The sequence below is a fragment of the Megascapheus bottae genome, chromosome 7 (genome assembly GCF_031878675.1).
Source record: "Megascapheus bottae isolate mThoBot1 chromosome 7, mThoBot2.hap1, whole genome shotgun sequence".
In the NCBI taxonomy this organism is placed as follows: Eukaryota; Metazoa; Chordata; class Mammalia; order Rodentia; family Geomyidae; genus Megascapheus; species Megascapheus bottae.
The window spans coordinates 16,973,544-16,996,637 of NC_143515.1; positions in this window are offsets into that span (position 1 = coordinate 16,973,544).

Genomic DNA, 23,094 nt, shown 5'->3' on the forward strand with positions numbered 1-23,094 from the left:
AAAAAGGTCTTAGAAGACAGAGCAGTGCTGTAGGATGTTCAACACCAAAATCCAGTATCATTACACTGTAGGAAATCCTCCAAGAAGTAAAAGCAGATACATTGAATTTGCTTGTGGAAGAATAAAAACCACGTTTCCACAGAACCAGTCTTAACAGATACAGCAAAGTCGGTAGAAGCACAGTGTCCATTGTACTGGATCAAAAACTAGGATGAAACAAAGCAGATACACTGAAGTTGCATGAGGAAGTATAAAATACACCGATTATACAAAACAGTTCTTAGGAGATAAAACAATGCCGTGGGAACTTCAACGCAAAAATCCAGTATCCAGTACGCTGGATGAAATCCTCCAAGAATTAAAAGCAGATCCATTGAAGTTGCTTGTGGAAGAATACCATACCCGCTTAGACGAATATGTTCTTATCAGAGGGAACAATGCTCTAGGATATTCAACACCAAAACCAGTATCCAGTACACTGGATGAAATACTCCAAGGAGGAACAGCAGATACATTGAAGTTGCTTGTGGAAGAATAAACACCACGTTTACACAGAACGAATCTTAGCAGATAGAGCAATGTTGGTGGAAGTACAGTGTGGACACTGTACTGGATCAAAGACTAGGAGGAAATGAAAGCAGATATACTGAAGTTGCATGTGGAAGTATAAAATACACTGCTTATACAAAAACGTTCTTGGGAGATAAAACAATGCCCTGAGAAGTTCAACGTCAAAATAAACTCTCCATTATACTGGATTTCCGGGGCCTACCGGCAGCAAATTGGGGTTCCTGAAATAGGGGACAGGGACTGGAAAAAATAGAAGAGAGACAAACACATGGGGTCCGGGAAGTCTGCAGCCCAGGTAGAGACTGCAGCCCCGTTTATTTACAACTCAAGGCTTATAGTCCTTCTTCAAACCAGGGAACTGCCAGGTGTTACATCCAGATGGTTAATCAGGGAACTGTTGGGAGTTACATTCATATGGTAAATCTCAGATCTATGAGGCCAAAAAACAGTAAGACAACAAAGCAATTATCTGATGCAAATCAAAGTACAGTTTGATTCCACTCTGGCTCCCAACATATCCCCCGTTTTTATTTTAAAAGAAACACAAGTGCCATTTCTACTCTTTCCAATATGTCTAATTTATCCTGTCTCACTTTCCAAAAATGACTGGTCCCTTCATCTAAAGGGGATTGATGGGCGGAGATTCAGCTGCTCTGACTTCTTCAAGCTGACTCGGGCGTTGTCTCTGTACTTGACCAGGGACCTTAAAAAGCCTAACCTGTTTAACCAAGGGGTTGCAAGGATTAGATATCAGGAACAATACTTTGCTCCAAACTAGAGTTCATATTTAACATTTAACAATTGCACAAGCCATCTTTGGCTATAATAGTGTAGCCTACTTAGCACCCATTTGCAAAGGTTTTTTTTTTTTATTATTTTCTGGGGAACCTTAACAATTGTCTGCAACCTTAACAATGCTTCAGTTGTCAGATCTAAACAGATTAAAAAAGACACAAGCCTCAGATCCACAAACTTTCCTGAATTTGTGGCTGCCGTCAAATAAAAAATTCGCTCAGTTAGAACTTTCAAGTACCCACTATCACAGAAGATTGACAAGTTCCTGCCCAGTTATGAAAGGCATGGGCATTAGTAAGGCACGCTTACAAACTACTCTATGACCTCCTGGCTCTGATTAATATTGAATGGCCAAGCACAAGTGACTCTAGGATCTGACACCATCTCTGCCATCCAAGCAGTGGCTTACTTGCTTTCCTCCCAATAGTGTGTCTTCACACCGGGATAAACATCCCATTGCATTTCACTTTGTTGGTTGCTGGACTTGAACTCAGGATCTGGCTACTGTCTCTCAGCTCTCCAGCTCAAGGCTAGCACTCTGCCACTTTTAAGTCCCAAACTCAGGGCCTGAGTGCCGCTCCTCAGCTCTGCAGCTCAAGGCTTGCACTCTGCCACTGTGAGTCCCGAGCTTGGTGCGTGAGTGCTGTCCCCCAGCTTTTCACTCTGCTGCTTCGAGCTCCAAAGCAACTCTGCCTCAATAGCACTCTGCTGCCCGATTAAACACCACAATCTCACAGGGACTTTGCTTTGCCCGGGCTGGCTCTAAACTGTGGCTTTCAGATCAATGAGTCCTATAAAAGGCCCCTTTCCTCCAATTAGAAGCAACAAGGTGGTCAACTCAGAAATAGTCTCTAAGCAGGATTTTGCCTGGAACCTGGTAAGAGGCAAAGTTACATCTGAATAAGGATTGCCGTCCTTCTCCATGGCCCAGCTGGAAACTGCTATAAAGTATCTTATAAGAGCAATTAAGCAATTAAGCAATTAATAGCAATTAAGCAATCATTTTGCTAGTCCTAATTTTCCTTTTTTCTCTTTCTTTAAACAAACATTTAAGACAAACTTTACTTTCAAATATTGTTTAGAAACCCATTTCCAGTGTTCTCAGAAACTTCAACTGATACTGGCTTCAACAATTAACACCTTAGCCTTTTTGCAGTTGAAAAACCTTTAAGGGCACAAAGAACTCCTTTGGTCTCTAGGCCCCTAGGGCTCCCCTTTGCCTTTAGAAGAGGCGTTTTGTTTTGTTTTTAGATTATTACTGCCTAGAACTCCATCAACAGTTTAAACTCAAATAACAGTTTTTCCCTAATGCAAGAATTACCAACATCTGTGCACCAAAACTGTAAGTCTGGACTTAGTTTCCTTCCTTCCTTTTTTTTCCACCCAATTGCGAAGTAGTATGAAACCAAATCATAAGGAGATAAACCTTTAAACATTTAGACTATCCACATTTTATCATCAGATTTCCAGTGTCAGTCTGCAAGAAAAGACAGAGAGGCAAAGTTTCTGACATTAGCCAACAAATTTACATTTAAATCTCTAATACACGTCTCCAAACTTTAATTCCCTAATACCTCTGTGCTAAACAGGATTCAATGTTTGCAATGTAAACAGCTGTATGCATACCAGAGTTTTAAAATGCCGATTTCAGGATCTTTAGAAAAATACTTTTTACCGGTTTCTCTTTAACACAATGGAATAATCATTGAGACATTGTTAAACATTCAAACCTAATACTTTTTCTTGAAGTTTTAAGCTTAGATTTCCCAATTGCCTTTGTGTTTCAAGTATAACTTAATCCATTGTTTTATACAGCATGCTGACAATTGAACCTTGAACATGTGCACTCACTCATTCACACACACTCACACTCAAAGATCTTAAAGCGGGCAAAATTAATATCGGCCGTTCGTTTTCCGGAAGTTTGTATCAAGAGAGCTTTGGCAATTTTACTCTTGCAGGTGAGAACCAGGTTCAAAACAAAACTTTTTGCAAGGCAACTTAGCTGGAATATATTTTTCCAGGGCTTGTTACAACTGCAGACACGCGGGAGCGCCCATACTAGGCCCAGAAAGGTTCAAATAAATAACAAGGATGTGTGCTTGAGTACACACAGAAAATCCAGAAGGGTCCATATTTAGAACTGGTACTAATTTTAAGACAAAACTGGACGAGGAAAAATAGGTAACACGAACAAGACAGAGAAGCAGAGACGTTTAAGTAACTTCCAAACTTCCGATTGCATGCCTGGCCTTGAACTACCAGAGTGACAGAAAGATTTCCATTCCCTGGTAGCTGACAGACGGAGGCCATCCTAACTACACCTACAAAAGGCTCTGAAACAAAATCAGACATTGACATATAACAAGAAAATTGGACTCCAACAGATACACTTAACACAAGAACATGAATCTAGATGAATGTATTCACTAAACAACTATTTTTTGATTCAGACACGTCTTGCTGGTGGGACTCTCAGGCATGCCCTGTTAGCAACAAGAAACTCAGAAGGGGGGGTCAAGGCGTCCCTTGACCACCCAGGCCTCTGTTTTAGGCCCACAGTGCACCTTTAAAAAAATAAAACAAAACAAAACACAGACATGCAGGGGGTCGGCCGATTTCTACTTACCTCCGGAGGCCTCTGCTTTTCACCTGGGCATCTTTCACAAAACAAGGTTGTTAAGAAGAGGGATGGTAAAAACAAACTAACAAGAATAATCTGTTCTCTCGATAGCATACAATTTGTAAAAGAACAATTGTCACGTGTTACATTAAATTGTGTAGAATTAATGAATATGTGAAAAGGTCCCGACATAATAGCATAATAGCAAGAGGAGAAACAGCTCATAAAGTTCTTTTGATAGGAGGACCTGGGTAGAACTGGCTCCTGACCAGCCTAGTAGCTGTGAGGAAATTCCAGGAATATTGGTGATTGACACACCGGGGGATCCTATGAATGTGTTGAACAAATGGATCAGGAGCAGTCCCATCAACATGCACAAATAACTCAGGTCCTTCCCACGTCGCAGGATGCACCACTGGAGGGTTGGGGCTGTAGGCCCAGTGAGTCGCTGCTTGGATGGCCACTGTCAGTCTCCACAATCCGAACAAAGCATTCAGGCAGCCAGCGTGCATCATTTTCTCCTTGTGAAAAACACATATATGCCCTCGACCCCATGTTAGAACGGGATCAGGTCCTTGCCAAGCACCAGTTAGAGGATCCTTCCACTTTACTAAGGCAAAAGCACGCTGCTCTCTTTTGTCCCAGAATCGCAGAGCAGCGGATAAATTATTTAAGTCCAAATTTTAAAAATTTAAAACCAACAAAGCATGATTAATTATATTTATCTTTTAAAGTACTGAATGGCCAAATATGTAAATGGGGTGTGTTCCTCAACCTTTTCAGCTGCTATGATGAGGCCAAAGAGGCTCAGATTTTGCTGTAGTTGTCGAAAGGCTTGTCGTACGACAGTAGGGTCAGAACAAGCCAACAAAACATCATCCATATAATGAACACTATAAACAAAAGAAAATTTTTCGCGGGAGGAATAATGGCTCTAGCTCCAAAACTTTGACATAAAGCTGGGCTATTTGCCATGCCCTGTGGAAGCACAAGCCAAGGATACCATATAATGGGTTCTTTAAAATTAACAGAGGGGACGCTGAAGGCAAAACGCTTACAGTCTTGAGGCACCAGGGGTATAGTATAGAAGCAAACTCTCAAATCTATAATAATTTTATAAGTATCCTTTGGCATTGCCATGGGTGAAGGCAAGCCGGGCTGTATTGTCCCTCTCAGTTCCAAAGTTGCATTTACTTTTTTAGATCTTGTAACAGCCTCTATTTACCTGATTTTTTTTCTTTCTAACAAAAATTGGAGAATTCCATGGAGAGTTAGAAGGGGTTACACGCCCCAAATCCAGCTGTTTCTGTGCCAGCTGCTGAGCTGCAATGATTTTTTACCCTAATCCTTGTCTCGGTGGGTGAGACTGGGGTTGGAGTGTCCCTGGCCCGCCCTGAGCTGCTCAGCACAGTGCCCCAGAGGGGAAGAGGCCTTGATCAAGCAGCTGCTTAGTAACTGCAGCACTAGGACTAAACATATACACTGCCATTTTTCCATAAATTAATTGGCAAATGATCCAGGACAAATGGCTGAAAATGACCAGAGTGCCCTTCCTCGTCTCTCCAAGCAAGGATCGCACTGCTCTGCTGTGGGTCAGCTGCACTCCCAATCCCTCGTAGGGAAGTCATAGAGGTTGTTAGGGGCCATTGGGCTGGCCAATGCTCTTTAGATATCACAGACACATCTGCTCCTGTGTGTAATATTCCTTTAAAGGGCTTTTCTTGTATAAATAGAGTCATCTCAGGCCTCTCTTGTTTTATTTATGCTTTGTACCCAATACATATCAGAGGATCCAAATCCTCTCTGTCCACCTGGGGCAGAGGAATTAGCAGTCCCCACGGGAAGTAAAGACACAAGCACTAGCTGTGCTATTCTCTGTCCCGGTGCGATCGCTATTACATGCCTCTTAGCAGCCTGAGCCAGGTTTAGTTGCGATGTACTTTGCCTCGTTGTAGTGCCTGTTAGGAGGCACTTGTTGCTAGGACCTTTAGACACACATAAGGGTTGAGAAGGGGATTGGGGCTGCAAGGCTGCAGCCGAAGGCACTGGGAATAGGGGGTAAGGATTAGATTCTGCCAAGATAGTGGCCGGGGGGTCATATCGATTTCCTACTTCTGGGGGGGGGGGAATCTCTGCTCTATCCCTGTCTTAGATAGTAGACGGAGGATTTCTCTTAACTGCTCCTCCACCGTAGCCAGCCGGTCCTCATCATATCTTTCCTTCCTGTTATCCAAACCTGAATTCCTTCTGGGGAGGAGGGATCTCTGCACTATCCCCGTCTTAGATAGTAGATGGAGAACTTCTCTTAACTTCTCCTCCACCGAAGCCAGCCGGTCCTCATCCTATCTTTCCTTCCCGTTATCCAAACCTGAATTCTTATACTCAATATCTACTGGCTGTTCCCTTCTCCAAATCTCATTTAAACTCTCCCGGGCTGGGGCATAAGCCTCAGCCTCAGGTTTCTCGGAAGGGTTCTTTAATTCAAGATTAAGTTCGGCATTCTCATGTCGAAGACCCAAACATTCATTTACTAAATTCCGTAAAGAAATAGCCTCTGCTGGGGTCTTTTCAGGGCCATATACACTGTAATAAGCTTGAATTCCTTTCCCTATCCTCAGCCAGGTTTCTAAATTTAGGGTTCCCTCCTCTGGAAACCGCGGGCACGCCTCCTCGACAAACTGTAGGAAGCTCTCAAGCTGCCCTTGTTCCACCCGCGTTCCGCTTCAAGTAAGTTCCTTAGGACCGGCACATCTAGCCTGTGGACATCTTCACTCATAATTTTTTACTCCCGACTAGACATTCTCCCACTCTCTCACTGTCTTAATAGTCCTATGACGCATCACTCACCACAGCGGGGTCCTCCACCTTTGTCCCAGATTTTCAGGGTCCCTGTTCGGGCGCCACTTGCCGGGGCCTACCGGCAGCAAATTGGGGTTCCTGAAATAGGGGACAGGGACTGAAAAAATAGAAGAGAGACAAACACATGGAGTCTGGGAGGTCTGCAGGCCAGGTAAAGACTGCAGCCCCGTTTTTTTGCGGCTCCAGGCTTATATTCCTTCTTCAGATCAGGGAACTGCCAGGTGTTACATCCACATGGATAATCAGGGAACTGTTGGGGGTTACTTTCATATGGTAAGTCTCTGTTGTACTGGATCAAAGACTAGGATGAAATAAAAGCAGAGTCACTGAAGTTGCATGAGGAAGAATAAAATAGCCCGCTTAGTCAAAAAGTTTTTAGCAGACAGAGCAGTGCTGTAGGATGTTCAACACCAAAATCCAGTATCATTACACTGTAGGAAATCCTCCAAGAAGTAAAAGCAGATACATTTAATTTGCTTGTGGAAGAATAAAAACCACGTTTCCACAGAACCAGTCTTAACAGATACAGCAAAGTCGGTAGAAGCACAGTGTCCATTGTACTGGATCAAAGACTAGGATGAAACAAAGCAGATACACTGAAGTTGCATGAGGAAGTATAAAATACACCGATTATACAAAACAGTTCTTAGGAGATAAAACAATGCTGTGGGAACTGCAACGCAAAAATCCAGTATCCAGTACGCTGGATGAAATCCTCCAAGAATTAAAAGCAGATCCATTGAAGTTGCTTGTGGAAGAATACCATACCCGCTTAGACGAAAATGTTCTTATCAGAGGGAACAATGCTCTAGGATATTCAACACCAAAACCAGTATCCAGTACACTGGATGAAATACTCCAAGGAGGAACAGCAGATACATTGAAGTTGCTTGTGGAAGAATAAAAACCACGTTTACACAGAACGAATCTTAGCAGATAGAGCAATGTTGGTGGAAGTACAGTGTGGACACTCTACTGGATCAAAGACTAGGAGGAAATGAAAGCAGATATACTGAAGTTGCATGTGGAGGTATAAAATACACTGCTTATACAAAAACGTTCTTGGGAGATAAAACAATGCCCTGAGAAGTTCAACGTCAAAATAAACTCTCCATTATACTGGATTTCCGGGGCCTACCGGCAGCAAATTGGGGTTCCTGAAATAGGGGACAGGGACTGGAAAAAATAGAAGAGAGACAAACACATGGGGTCCGGGAAGTCTGCAGCCCAGGTAGAGACTGCAGCCCCGTTTATTTACAACTCAAGGCTTATAGTCCTTCTTCAAACCAGGGAACTGCCAGGTGTTACATCCAGATGGTTAATCAGGGAACTGTTGGGAGTTACATTCATATGGTAAATCTCAGATCGATGAGGCCAAAAAACAGTAAGACAACAAAGCAATTATCTGATGCAAATCAAAGTACAGTTTGATTCCACTCTGGCTCCCAACATATCCCCCGTTTTTATTTTAAAAGAAACACAAGTGCCATTTCTACTCTTTCCAATATGTCTAATTTATCCTGTCTCACTTTCCAAAAATGACTGGTCCCTTCATCTAAAGGGGATTGATGGGCGGAGATTCAGCTTCTCTGACTTCTTCAAGCTGACTCAGGCGTTGTCTCTGTACTTGACCAGGGACCTTAAAAAGCCTAACCTGTTTAACCAAGGGGTTGCAAGGATTAGATATCAGGAACAATACTTTGCTCCAAACTAGAGTTCATATTTAACATTTAACAATTGCACAAGCCATCTTTGGCTACAATAGTGTAGCCTACTTAGCACCCATTTGCAAAGGTTTTTTTTTTTTATTATTTTCTGGGGAACCTTAACAATTGTCTGCAACCTTAACAATGCTTCAGTTGTCAGATCTAAACAGATTAATAAAGACACAAGCCTCAGATCCACAAACTTTCCTGAATTTGTGGCTGGCGTCAAATAAAAAATTCGCTCAGTTAGAACTTTCAAGTACCCACTATCACAGAAGATTGACAAGTTCCTGCCCAGTTATGAAAGGCATGGGCATTAGTAAGGCACGCTTACAAACTACTCTATGACCTCCTGGCTCTGATTAATATTGAATGGCCAAGCACAAGTGACTCTAGGATCTGACACCATCTCTGCCATCCAAGCAGTGGCTTACTTGCTTTCCTCCCAATAGTGTGTCTTCACACCGGGATAAACATCCCATTGCATTTCACTTTGTTGGTTGCTGGACTTGAACTCAGGATCTGGCTACTGTCTCTCAGCTCTCCAGCTCAAGGCTAGCACTCTGCCACTTTTAAGTCCCAAACTCAGGGCCTGAGTGCCGCTCCTCAGCTCTGCAGCTCAAGGCTTGCACTCTGCCACTGTGAGTCCCGAGCTTGGTGCGTGAGTGCTGTCCCCCAGCTTTTCACTCTGCTGCTTCGAGCTCCAAAGCAACTCTGCCTCAATAGCACTCTGCTGCCCGATTAAACACCACAATCTCACAGGGACTTTGCTTTGCCCGGGCTGGGTCTAAACTGTGGCTTTCAGATCAATGAGTCCTATAAAAGGCCCCTTTCCTCCAATTAGAAGCAACAAGGTGGTCAACTCAGAAATAGTCTCTAAGCAGGATTTTGCCTGGAACCTGGTAAGAAGCAAAGTTACATCTGAATAAGGATTGCCGTCCTTCTCCATGGCCCAGCTGGAAACTGCTATAAAGTATCTTATAAGAGCAATTAAGCAATTAAGCAATTAATAGCAATTAAGCAATCATTTTGCTAGTCCTAATTTTCCTTTTTTCTCTTTCTTTAAACAAACATTGAAGACAAACTTTACTTTCAAATATTGTTTAGAAACCCATTTCCAGTGTTCTTAGAAACTTCAACTGATACTGGCTTCAACAATTAACACCTTAGCCTTTTTGCAGTTGAAAAACCTTTAAGGGCACAAAGAACTCCTTTGGTCTCCAGGCCCCTAGGGCTCCCCTTTGCCTTTAGAAGAGGCGTTTTGTTTTGTTTTTAGATTATTACTGCCTAGAACTCCATCAACAGTTTAAACTCAAATAACAGTTTTTCCCTAATGCAAGAATTACCAACATCTGTGCACCAAAACTGTAAGTCTGGACTTAGTTTCCTTCCTTCCTTTTTTTTTCCACCCAATTGCGAAGTAGTATGAAACCAAATCATAAGGAGATAAACCTTTAAACATTTAGACTATCCACATTTTATCATCAGATTTCCAGTGTCAGTCTGCAAGAAAAGACAGAGAGGCAAAGTTTCTGACATTAGCCAACAAATTTACATTTAAATCTCTAATACACGTCTCCAAACTTTAATTCCCTAATACCTCTGTGCTAAACAGGATTCAATGTTTGCAATGTAAACAGCTGTATGCATACCAGAGTTTTAAAATGCCGATTTCAGGATCTTTAGAAAAATACTTTTTACCGGTTTCTCTTTAACACAATGGAATAATCATTGAGACATTGTTAAACATTCAAACCTAATACTTTTTCTTGAAGTTTTAAGCTTAGATTTCCCAATTGCCTTTGTGTTTCAAGTATAACTTAATCCATTGTTTTATACAGCATGCTGACAATTGAACCTTGAACATGTGCACTCACTCATTCACACACACTCACACTCAAAGATCTTAAAGCGGGCAAAATTAATATCGGCCGTTCGTTTTCCGGAAGTTTGTGTCAAGAGAGCTTTGGCAATTTTACTCTTGCAGGTGAGAACCAGGTTCAAAACAAAACTTTTTGCAAGGCAACTTAGCTGGAATATATTTTTCCAGGGCTTGTTACAACTGCAGACACGCGGGAGCGCCCATACTAGGCCCAGAAAGGTTCAAATAAATAACAAGGATGTGTGCTTGAGTACACACAGAAAATCCAGAAGGGTCCATATTTAGAACTGGTACTAATTTTAAGACAAAACTGGACGAGGAAAAATAGGTAACACGAACAAGACAGAGAAGCAGAGACGTTTAAGTAACTTCCAAACTTCTGATGGCATGCCTGGCCTTAAACTACCAGAGTGACGGAAAGATTTCCATTCCCTGGTAGCTGACAGACGGAGGCCATCCTAACTACACCTACAAAAGGCTCTGAAACAAAATCAGACATTGACATATAACAAGAAAATTGGACTCCAACAGATACACTTAACACAAGAACATGAATCTAGTTGAATGTATTCACTAAACAACTATTTTTTGATTCAGACACGTCTTGCTGGTGGGACTCTCAGGCATGCCCTGTTAGCAACAAGAAACTCAGAAGGGGGGGTCAAGGCGTCCCTTGACCACCCAGGCCTCTGTTTTAGGCCCACAGTGCACCTTTAAAAAAATAAAACAAAACAAAACACAGACATGCAGGGGGTCGGCCGATTTCTACTTACCTCCGGAGGCCTCTGCTTTTCACCTGGGCATCTTTCACAAAACAAGGTTGTTAAGAAGAGGGATGGTAAAAACAAACTAACAAGAATAATCTGTTCTCTCGATAGCATACAATTTGTAAAAGAACAATTGTCACGTGTTACATTAAATTGCGTAGAATTAATGAATATGTGAAAAGGTCCCGACATAATAGCATAATAGCAAGAGGAGAAACAGCTCATAAAGTTCTTTTGATAGGAGGACCTGGGTAGAACTGGCTCCTGACCAGCCTAGTAGCTGTGAGGAAATTCCAGGAATATTGGTGATTGACACACCGGGGGATCCTATGAATGTGTTGAACAAATGGATCAGGAGCAGTCCCATCAACATGCACAAATAACTCAGGTCCTTCCCACGTCGCAGGATGCACCACTGGAGGGTTGGGGCTGTAGGCCCAGTAAGTCGCTGCTTGGATGGCCACTGTCAGTCTCCCCAATCCGAACAAAGCTTTCAGGCAGCCAGTGTGCATCATTTTCTCCTTGTGAAAAACACATACATGCCCTCGACCCCATGTTAGAACGGGATCGGGTCCTTGCCAAGCACCAGTTAGAGGATCCTTCCACTTTACTAAGGCAAAAGCACGCTGCTCTCTTTTGTCCCAGAATCGCAGAGCAGCGGATAAATTATTTAAGTCCAAATTTTAAAAATTTAAAACCAACAAAGCATGGTTAAGTATATTTACCTTTTAAAGTACTGAGGGGCTAATATAAGGCCCAAATATGTAAATGGGGTGTGTTCCTCAACCTTTTCAGCTGCTATGATGAGGCCAAAGAGGCTCAGATTTTGCTGTAGTTGTCGAAAGGCTTGTCGTACGACAGTAGGGTCAGAACAAGCCAACAAAACATCATCCATATAATGAACAATATAAACAGAAGAAAAATTTTCGCGGGTGGAATAATGGCTCTAGCTCCAAAACTTTGACATAAAGCTGGGCTATTTGCCATGCCCTGTGGAAGCACAAGCCAAGGATACCATATAATGGGTTCTTTAAAATTAACAGAGGGGACGCTGAAGGCAAAACGCTTACAGTCTTGAGGCACCAGGGGTATAGTATAGAAGCAAACTTTCAAATCTATAATAATTTTATAAGTATCCTTTGGCATTGCCATGGGTGAAGGCAAGCCGGGCTGTATTGTCCCCTCAGGTCCAAAGTTGCATTTACTTTTTTAGATCTTGTAACAGCCTCTATTTACCTGATTTTTTTTCTTTCTAACAAAAATTGGAGAATTCCATGGAGAGTTAGAAGGTGTTACACGCCCCAAATCCAGCTGTTTCTGTGCCAGCTGCTGAGCTGCAATGATTTTTTACCCTAATCCTTGTCTCGGTGGGTGAGACTGGGGTTGGAGTGTCCCTGGCCCGCCCTGAGCTGCTCAGCACAGTGCCCCAGAGGGGAAGAGGCCTTGATCAAGCTGCTGCTTAGTAACTGCAGCACTAGGACTAAACATATACACTGCCATTTTTCCATAAATTAATTGGCAAATGATCCAGGACAAATGGCTGAAAATGACCAGAGTGCCCTTCCTCGTCTCTCCAAGCAAGGATCGCACTGCTCTGCTGTGGGTCAGCTGCACTCCCAATCCCTCGTAGGGAAGTCATAGAGGTTGTTAGGGGCCATTGGGCTGGCCAATGCTCTTTAGATATCACAGACACATCTGCTCCTGTGTGTAATATTCCTTTAAAGGGCTTTTCTTGTATAAATAGAGTCATCTCAGGCCTCTCTTGTTTTATTTATGCTTTGTACCCAATACATATCAGAGGTTCCAAATCCTCTCTGTCCACCTGGGGCAGAGGAATTAGCAGTCCCCACGGGAAGTAAAGACACAAGCACTAGCTGTGCTATTCTCTGTCCTGGTGCGATCGCTATTACATGCCTCTTAGCAGCCTGAGCCAGGTTTAGTTGCGATGTGCTTTGCCTCGTTGTAGTGGCTGTTAGGAGGCACTTGTTGCTAGGACCTTTAGACACACATAAGGGTTGAGAAGGGGATTGGGGCTGCAAGGCTGCAGCCGAAGGCCCTGGGAGTAGGGGGTAAGGATTAGATTCGGCCAAGATAGTGGCCGGGGGGTCATATCGATTTCCTACTTCTGGGGGGGGAATCTCTGCTCTATCCCTGTCTTAGATAGTAGACGGAGGATTTCTCTTAACTGCTCCTCCACCGTAGCCAGCCGGTCCTCATCATATCTTTCCTTCCTGTTATCCAAACCTGAATTCCTTCTGGGGAGGAGGGATCTCTGCACTATCCCCGTCTTAGATAGTAGATGGAGGACTTCTCTTAACTTCTCCTCCACCGAAGCCAGCCGGTCCTCATCCTATCTTTCCTTCCCGTTATCCAAACCTGAATTCTTATACTCAGTATCTACTGGCTGTTCCCTTCTCCAAATCTCATTTAAACTCTCCCGGGCTGGGGCATAAGCCTCAGCCTCAGGTTTCTCAGAAGGGTTCTTTAATTCAAGATTAAGTTCGGCATTCTCATGTCGAAGACCTAAACATTCATTTACTAAATTCCATAAAGAAATAGCCTCTGCTGGGGTCTTTTCAGGGCCATATACACTGTAATAAGCTTGAATTCCTTTCCCTATCCTCAGCCAGGTTTCTAAATTTAGGGTTCCCTCCTCTGGAAACCGCGGGCACGCCTCCTCGACAAACTGTAGGAAGCTCTCAAGCTGCCCTTGTTCCACCCGCGTTCCGCTTCAAGTAAGTTCCTTAGGACCGGCACATCTAGCCTGTGGACATCTTCACTCATAATTTTTTACTCCCGACTAGACATTCTCCCACTCTCTCACTGTCTTAATAGTCCTATGACGCATCACTCACCACAGCGGGGTCCTCCACCTTTGTCCCAGATTTTCAGGGTCCCTGTTCGGGCGCCACTTGCCGGGGCCTACCGGCAGCAAATTGGGGTTCCTGAAATAGGGGACAGGGACTGAAAAAATAGAAGAGAGACAAACACATGGGGTCTGGGAGGTCTGTAGGCCAGGTAAAGACTGCAGCCCCGTTTATTTACGGCTCCAGGCTTATATTCCTTCTTCAGATCAGGGAACTGCCAGGTGTTACATCCAGATGGATAATCAGGGAACTGTTGGGGGTTACTTTCATATGGTAAGTCTCTGTTGTACTGGATCAAAACTAGGATGAAATAAAAGCAGAGTCACTGAAGTTGCATGAGGAAGAATAAAATAGCCCGCTTAGTCAAAAAGTTTTTAGCAGACAGAGCAGTGCTGTAGGATGTTCAACACCAAAATCCAGTATCATTACACTGTAGGAAATCCTCCAAGAAGTAAAAGCAGATACATTGAATTTGCTTGTGGAAGAATAAAAACCACGTTTCCACAGAACCAGTCTTAACAGATACAGCAAAGTCGGTAGAAGCACAGTGTCCATTGTACTGGATCAAAGACTAGGATGAAACAAAGCAGATACACTGAAGTTGCATGAGGAAGTATAAAATACACCGATTATACAAAACAGTTCTTAGGAGATAAAACAATGCCGTGGGAACTTCAACGCAAAAATCCAGTATCCAGTACGCTGGATGAAATCCTCCAAGAATTAAAAGCAGATCCATTGAAGTTGCTTGTGGAAGAATACCATACCCGCTTAGACGAAAATGTTCTTATCAGAGGGAACAATGCTCTAGGATATTCAACACCAAAACCAGTATCCAGTACACTGGATGAAATACTCCAAGGAGGAACAGCAGATACATTGAAGTTGCTTGTGGAAGAATAAAAACCACGTTTACACAGAACGAATCTTAGCAGATAGAGCAATGTTGGTGGAAGTACAGTGTGGACACTGTACTGGATCAAAGACTAGGAGGAAATGAAAGCAGATATACTGAAGTTGCATGTGGAAGTATAAAATACACTGCTTATACAAAAACGTTCTTGGGAGATAAAACAATGCCCTGAGAAGTTCAACGTCAAAATAAACTCTCCATTATACTGGATTTCCGGGGCCTACCGGCAGCAAATTGGGGTTCCTGAAATAGGGGACAGGGACTGGAAAAAATAGAAGAGAGACAAACACATGGGGTCCGGGAAGTCTGCAGCCCAGGTAGAGACTGCAGCCCCGTTTATTTACAACTCAAGGCTTATAGTCCTTCTTCAAACCAGGGAACTGCCAGGTGTTACATCCAGATGGTTAATCAGGGAACTGTTGGGAGTTACATTCATATGGTAAATCTCAGATCGATGAGGCCAAAAAACAGTAAGACAACAAAGCAATTATCTGATGCAAATCAAAGTACAGTTTGATTCCACTCTGGCTCCCAACATATCCCCCGTTTTTATTTTAAAAGAAACACAAGTGCCATTTCTACTCTTTCCAATATGTCTAATTTATCCTGTCTCACTTTCCAAAAATGACTGGTCCCTTCATCTAAAGGGGATTGATGGGCGGAGATTCAGCTTCTCTGACTTCTTCAAGCTGACTCGGGCGTTGTCTCTGTACTTGACCAGGGACCTTAAAAAGCCTAACCTGTTTAACCAAGGGGTTGCAAGGATTAGATATCAGGAACAATACTTTGCTCCAAACTAGAGATCATATTTAACATTTAACAATTGCACAAGCCATCTTTGGCTACAATAGTGTAGCCTACTTAGCACCCATTTGCAAAGGTTTTTTTTTTTTATTATTTTCTGGGGAACCTTAACAATTGTCTGCAACCTTAACAATGCTTCAGTTGTCAGATCTAAACAGATTAATAAAGACACAAGCCTCAGATCCACAAACTTTCCTGAATTTGTGGCTGGCGTCAAATAAAAAATTCGCTCAGTTAGAACTTTCAAGTACCCACTATCACAGAAGATTGACAAGTTCCTGCCCAGTTATGAAAGGCATGGGCATTAGTAAGGCACGCTTACAAACTACTCTATGACCTCCTGGCTCTGATTAATATTGAATGGCCAAGCACAAGTGACTCTAGGATCTGACACCATCTCTGCCATCCAAGCAGTGGCTTACTTGCTTTCCTCCCAATAGTGTGTCTTCACACCGGGATAAACATCCCATTGCATTTCACTTTGTTGGTTGCTGGACTTGAACTCAGGATCTGGCTACTGTCTCTCAGCTCTCCAGCTCAAGGCTAGCACTCTGCCACTTTTAAGTCCCAAACTCAGGGCCTGAGTGCCGCTCCTCAGCTCTGCAGCTCAAGGCTTGCACTCTGCCACTGTGAGTCCCGAGCTTGGTGCGTGAGTGCTGTCCCCCAGCTTTTCACTCTGCTGCTTCGAGCTCCAAAGCAACTCTGCCTCAATAGCACTCTGCTGCCCGATTAAACACCACAATCTCACAGGGACTTTGCTTTGCCCGGGCTGGCTCTAAACTGTGGCTTTCAGATCAATGAGTCCTATAAAAGGCCCCTTTCCTCCAATTAGAAGCAACAAGGTGGTCAACTCAGAAATAGTCTCTAAGCAGGATTTTGCCTGGAACCTGGTAAGAGGCAAAGTTACATCTGAATAAGGATTGCCGTCCTTCTCCATGGCCCAGCTGGAAACTGCTATAAAGTATCTTATAAGAGCAATTAAGCAATTAAGCAATTAATAGCAATTAAGCAATCATTTTGCTAGTCCTAATTTTCCTTTTTTCTCTTTCTTTAAACAAACATTGAAGACAAACTTTACTTTCAAATATTGTTTAGAAACCCATTTCCAGTGTTCTTAGAAACTTCAACTGATACTGGCTTCAACAATTAACACCTTAGCCTTTTTGCAGTTGAACAACCTTTAAGGGCACAAAGAACTCCTTTGGTCTCCAGGCCCCTAGGGCTCCCCTTTGCCTTTAGAAGAGGCGTTTTGTTTTGTTTTTAGATTATTACTGCCTAGAACTCCATCAACAGTTTAAACTCAAATAACAGTTTTTCCCTAATGCAAGAATTACCAACATCTGTGCACCAAAACTGTAAGTCTGGACTTAGTTTCCTTCCTTCCTTTTTTTTTCCACCCAATTGCGAAGTAGTATGAAACCAAATCATAAGGAGATAAACCTTTAAACATTTAGACTATCCACATTTTATCATCAGATTTCCAGTGTCAGTCTGCAAGAAAAGACAGAGAGGCAAAGTTTCTGACATTAGCCAACAAATTTACATTTAAATCTCTAATACACGTCTCCAAACTTTAATTCCCTAATACCTCTGTGCTAAACAGGATTCAATGTTTGCAATGTAAACAGCTGTATGCATACCAGAGTTTTAAAATGCCGATTTCAGGATCTTTAGAAAAATACTTTTTACCGGTTTCTCTTTAACACAATGGAATAATCATTGAGACATTGTTAAACATTCAAACCTAATACTTTTTCTTGAAGTTTTAAGCTTAGATTTCCCAATTGCCTTTGTGTTTCAAGTATAACTTAATCCATTGTTTTATACAGCATGCTGACAATTGAACCTTGAACATGTGCACTCACTCATTCACACACACTCACACTCAAAGATCTTAAAGCGGGCAAAATTAATATCGGCCGTTCGTTTTCCGGAAGTTTGTGTCAAGAGAGCTTTGGCAATTTTACTCTTGCAGGTGAGAACCAGGTTCAAAACAAAACTTTTTGCAAGGCAACTTAGCTGGAATATATTTTTCCAGGGCTTGTTACAACTGCAGACACGCGGGAGCGCCCATACTAGGCCCAGAAAGGTTCAAATAAATAACAAGGATGTGTGCTTGAGTACACACAGAAAATCCAGAAGGGTCCATATTTAGAACTGGTACTAATTTTAAGACAAAACTGGACGAGGAAAAATAGGTAACACGAACAAGACAGAGAAGCAGAGACGTTTAAGTAACTTCCAAACTTCTGATGGCATGCCTGGCCTTAAACTACCAGAGTGACGGAAAGATTTCCATTCCCTGGTAGCTGACAGACGGAGGCCATCCTAACTACACCTACAAAAGGCTCTGAAACAAAATCAGACATTGACATATAACAAGAAAATTGGACTCCAACAGATACACTTAACACAAGAACATGAATCTAGTTGAATGTATTCACTAAACAACTATTTTTTGATTCACACACGTCTTGCTGGTGGGACTCTCAGGCATGCCCTGTTAGCAACAAGAAACTCAGAAGGGGGGGTCAAGGCGTCCCTTGACCACCCAGGCCTCTGTTTTAGGCCCACAGTGCACCTTTAAAAAAATAAAACAAAACAAAACACAGACATGCAGGGGGTCGGCCGATTTCTACTTACCTCCGGAGGCCTCTGCTTTTCACCTGGGCATCTTTCACGAAACAAGGTTGTTAAGAAGAGGGATGGTAAAAACAAACTAACAAGAATAATCTGTTCTCTCGATAGCATACAATTTGTAAAAGAACAATTGTCACGTGTTACATTAAATTGCGTAGAATTAATGAATATGTGAAAAGGTCCGGACATAATAGCATAATAGCAAGAGGAGAAACAGCTCATAAAGTTCTTTTGATAGGAGGACCTGGGTAGAACTGGCTCCTGACCAGCCTAGTAGCTGTGAGGAAATTCCAGGAATATTGGTGATTGACACACCGGGGGATCCTATGAATGTGTTGAACAAATGGATCAGGAGCAGTCCCATCAACATGCACAAATAACTCAGGTCCTTCCCACGTCGCAGGATGCACCACTGGAGGGTTGGGGCTGTAGGCCCAGTGAGTCGCTGCTTGGATGGCCACTGTCAGTCTCCACAATCCGAACAAAGTGTTCAGGCAGCCAGCGTGCATCATTTTCTCCTTGTGAAAAACACATATATGCCCTCGACCCCATGTTAGAACGGGATCGGGTCCTTGCCAAGCACCAGTTAGAGGATCCTTCCACTTTACTAAGGCAAAAGCACGCTGCTCTCTTTTGTCCCAGAATCGCAGAGCAGCGGATAAATTATTTAAGTCCAAATTTTAAAAATTTAAAACCAACAAAGCATGGTTAAGTATATTTACCTTTTAAAGTACTGAATGGCCAAATATGCAAATGGGGTGTGTTCCTCAACCTTTTCAGCTGCTATGATGAGGCCAAAGAGGCTCAGATTTTGCTGTAGTTGTCGAAAGGCTTGTCGTACGACAGTAGGGTCAGAACAAGCCAACAAAACATCATCCATATAGTGAACAATATAAACAGAAGAAAATTTTTCGCGGGTGGAATAATGGCTCTAGCTCCAAAACTTTGACATAAAGCTGGGCTATTTGCCATGCCCTGTGGAAGCACAAGCCAAGGATACCATATAATGGGTTCTTTAAAATTAACAGAGGGGACGCTGAAGGCAAAACGCTTACAGTCTTGAGGCACCAGGGGTATAGTATAGAAGCAAACTTTCAAATCTATAATAATTTTATAAGTATCCTTTGGCATTGCCATGGGTGAAGGCAAGCCGGGCTGTATTGTCCCCTCAGGTCCAAAGTTGCATTTACTTTTTTAGATCTTGTAACAGCCTCTATTTACCTGATTTTTTTTCTTTCTAACAAAAATTGGAGAATTCCATGGAGAGTTAGAAGGTGTTACACGCCCCAAATCCAGCTGTTTCTGTGCCAGCTGCTGAGCTGCAATGATTTTTTACCCTAATCCTTGTCTCGGTGGGTGAGACTGGGGTTGGAGTGTCCCTGGCCCGCCCTGAGCTGCTCAGCACAGTGCCCCAGAGGGGAAGAGGCCTTGATCAAGCTGCTGCTTAGTAACTGCAGCACTAGGACTAAACATATACACTGCCATTTTTCCATAAATTAATTGGCAAATGATCCAGGACAAATGGCTGAAAATGACCAGAGTGCCCTTCCTCGTCTCTCCAAGCAAGGATCGCACTGCTCTGCTGTGGGTCAGCTGCACTCCCAATCCCTCGTAGGGAAGTCATAGAGGTTGTTAGGGGCCATTGGGCTGGCCAATGCTCTTTAGATATCACAGACACATCTGCTCCTGTGTGTAATATTCCTTTAAAGGGCTTTTCTTGTATAAATAGAGTCATCTCAGGCCTCTCTTGTTTTATTTATGCTTTGTACCCAATACATATCAGAGGATCCAAATCCTCTCTGTCCACCTGGAGCAGAGGAATTAGCAGTCCCCACGGGAAGTAAAGACACAAGCACTAGCTGTGCTATTCTCTGTCCTGGTGCGATCGCTATTACATGCCTCTTAGCAGCCTGAGCCAGGTTTAGTTGCGATGTGCTTTGCCTCGTTGTAGTGCCTGTTAGGAGGCACTTGTTGCTAGGACCTTTAGACACACATAAGGGTTGAGAAGGGGATTGGGGCTGCAAGGCTGCAGCTGAAGGCCCTGGGAGTAGGGGGTAAGGATTAGATTCGGCCAAGATAGTGGCCGGGGGGTCATATCGATTTCCTACTTCTGGGGGGGGGAATCTCTGCTCTATCCCTGTCTTAGATAGTAGACGGAGGATTTCTCTTAACTGCTCCTCCACCGTAGCCAGCCGGTCCTCATCATATCTTTCCTTCCTGTTATCCAAACCTGAATTCCTTCTGGGGAGGAGGGATCTCTGCACTATCCCCGTCTTAGATAGTAGATGGAGGACTTCTCTTAACTTCTCCTCCACCGAAGCCAGCCGGTCCTCATCCTATCTTTCCTTCCCGTTATCCAAACCTGAATTCTTATACTCAATATCTACTGGCTGTTCCCTTCTCCAAATCTCATTTAAACTCTCCCGGGCTGGGGCATAAGCCTCAGCCTCAGGTTTCTCGGAAGGGTTCTTTAATTCAAGATTAAGTTCGGCATTCTCATGTCGAAGACCTAAACATTCATTTACTAAATTCCATAAAGAAATAGCCTCTGCTGGGGTCTTTTCAGGGCCATATACACTGTAATAAGCTTGAATTCCTTTCCCTATCCTCAGCCAGGTTTCTAAATTTAGGGTTCCCTCCTCTGGAAACCGCGGGCACGCCTCCTCGACAAACTGTAGGAAGCTCTCAAGCTGCCCTTGTTCCACCCGCGTTCCGCTTCAAGTAAGTTCCTTAGGACCGGCACATCTAGCCTGTGGACATCTTCACTCATAATTTTTTACTCCCGACTAGACATTCTCCCACTCTCTCACTGTCTTAATAGTCCTATGACGCATCACTCACCACAGCGGGGTCCTCCTCCTTTGTCCCAGATTTTCAGGATCCCTGTTCGGGCGCCACTTGCCGGGGCCTACTGGCAGCAAATTGGGGTTCCTGAAATAGGGGACAGGGACTGAAAAAATAGAAGAGAGACAAACACATGGGGTCTGGGAGGTCTGCAGGCCAGGTAAAGACTGCAGCCCCGTTTATTTACGGCTCCAGGCTTATATTCCTTCTTCAGATCAGGGAACTGCCAGGTGTTACATCCAGATGGATAATCAGGGAACTGTTGGGGGTTACTTTCATATGGTAAGTCTCTGTTGTACTGGATCAAAACTAGGATGAAATAAAAGCAGAGTCACTGAAGTTGCATGAGGAAGAATAAAATAGCCCGCTTAGTCAAAAAGTTTTTAGCAGACAGAGCAGTGCTGTAGGATGTTCAACACCAAAATCCAGTATCATTACACTGTAGGAAATCCTCCAAGAAGTAAAAGCAGATACATTGAATTTGCTTGTGGAAGAATAAAAACCACGTTTCCACAGAACCAGTCTTAACAGATACAGCAAAGTCGGTAGAAGCACAGTGTCCATTGTACTGGATCAAAGACTAGGATGAAACAAAGCAGATACACTGAAGTTGCATGAGGAAGTATAAAATACACCGATTATACAAAACAGATCTTAGGAGATAAAACAATGCCGTGGGAACTTCAACGCAAAAATCCACTATCCAGTACGCTGGATGAAATCCTCCAAGAATTAAAAGCAGATCCATTGAAGTTGCTTGTGGAAGAATACCATACCCGCTTAGACGAAAATGTTCTTATCAGAGGGAACAATGCTCTAGGATATTCAACACCAAAACCAGTATCCAGTACACTGGATGAAATACTCCAAGGAGGAACAGCAGATACATTGAAGTTGCTTGTGGAAGAATAAACACCACGTTTACACAGAACGAATCTTAGCAGATAGAGCAATGTTGGTGGAAGTACAGTGTGGACACTCTACTGGATCAAAGACTAGGAGGAAATGAAAGGAGATATACTGAAGTTGCATGTGGAAGTATAAAATACACTGCTTATACAAAAACGTTCTTGGGAGATAAAACAATGCCCTGAGAAGTTCAACGTCAAAATAAACTCTCCATTATACTGGATTTCCGGGGCCTACCGGCAGCAAATTGGGGTTCCTGAAATAGGGGACAGGGACTGGAAAAAATAGAAGAGAGACAAACACATGGGGTCCGGGAAGTCTGCAGCCCAGGTAGAGACTGCAGCCCCGTTTATTTACAACTCAAGGCTTATAGTCCTTCTTCAAACCAGGGAACTGCCAGGTGTTACATCCAGATGGTTAATCAGGGAACTGTTGGGAGTTACATTCATATGGTAAATCTCAGATCGATGAGGCCAAAAAACAGTAAGACAACAAAGCAATTATCTGATGCAAATCAAAGTACAGTTTGATTCCACTCTGGCTCCCAACATATCCCCCGTTTTTATTTTAAAAGAAACACAAGTGCCATTTCTACTCTTTCCAATATGTCTAATTTATCCTGTCTCACTTTCCAAAAATGACTGGTCCCTTCATCTAAAGGGGATTGATGGGCGGAGATTCAGCTTCTCTGACTTCTTCAAGCTGACTCGGGCGTTGTCTCTGTACTTGACCAGGGACCTTAAAAAGCCTAACCTGTTTAACCAAGGGGTTGCAAGGATTAGATATCAGGAACAATACTTTGCTCCAAACTAGAGATCATATTTAACATTTAACAGTTGCACAAGCCATCTTTGGCTACAATAGTGTAGCCTACTTAGCACCCATTTGCAAAGGTTTTGTTTTTTTTTTTTTGAT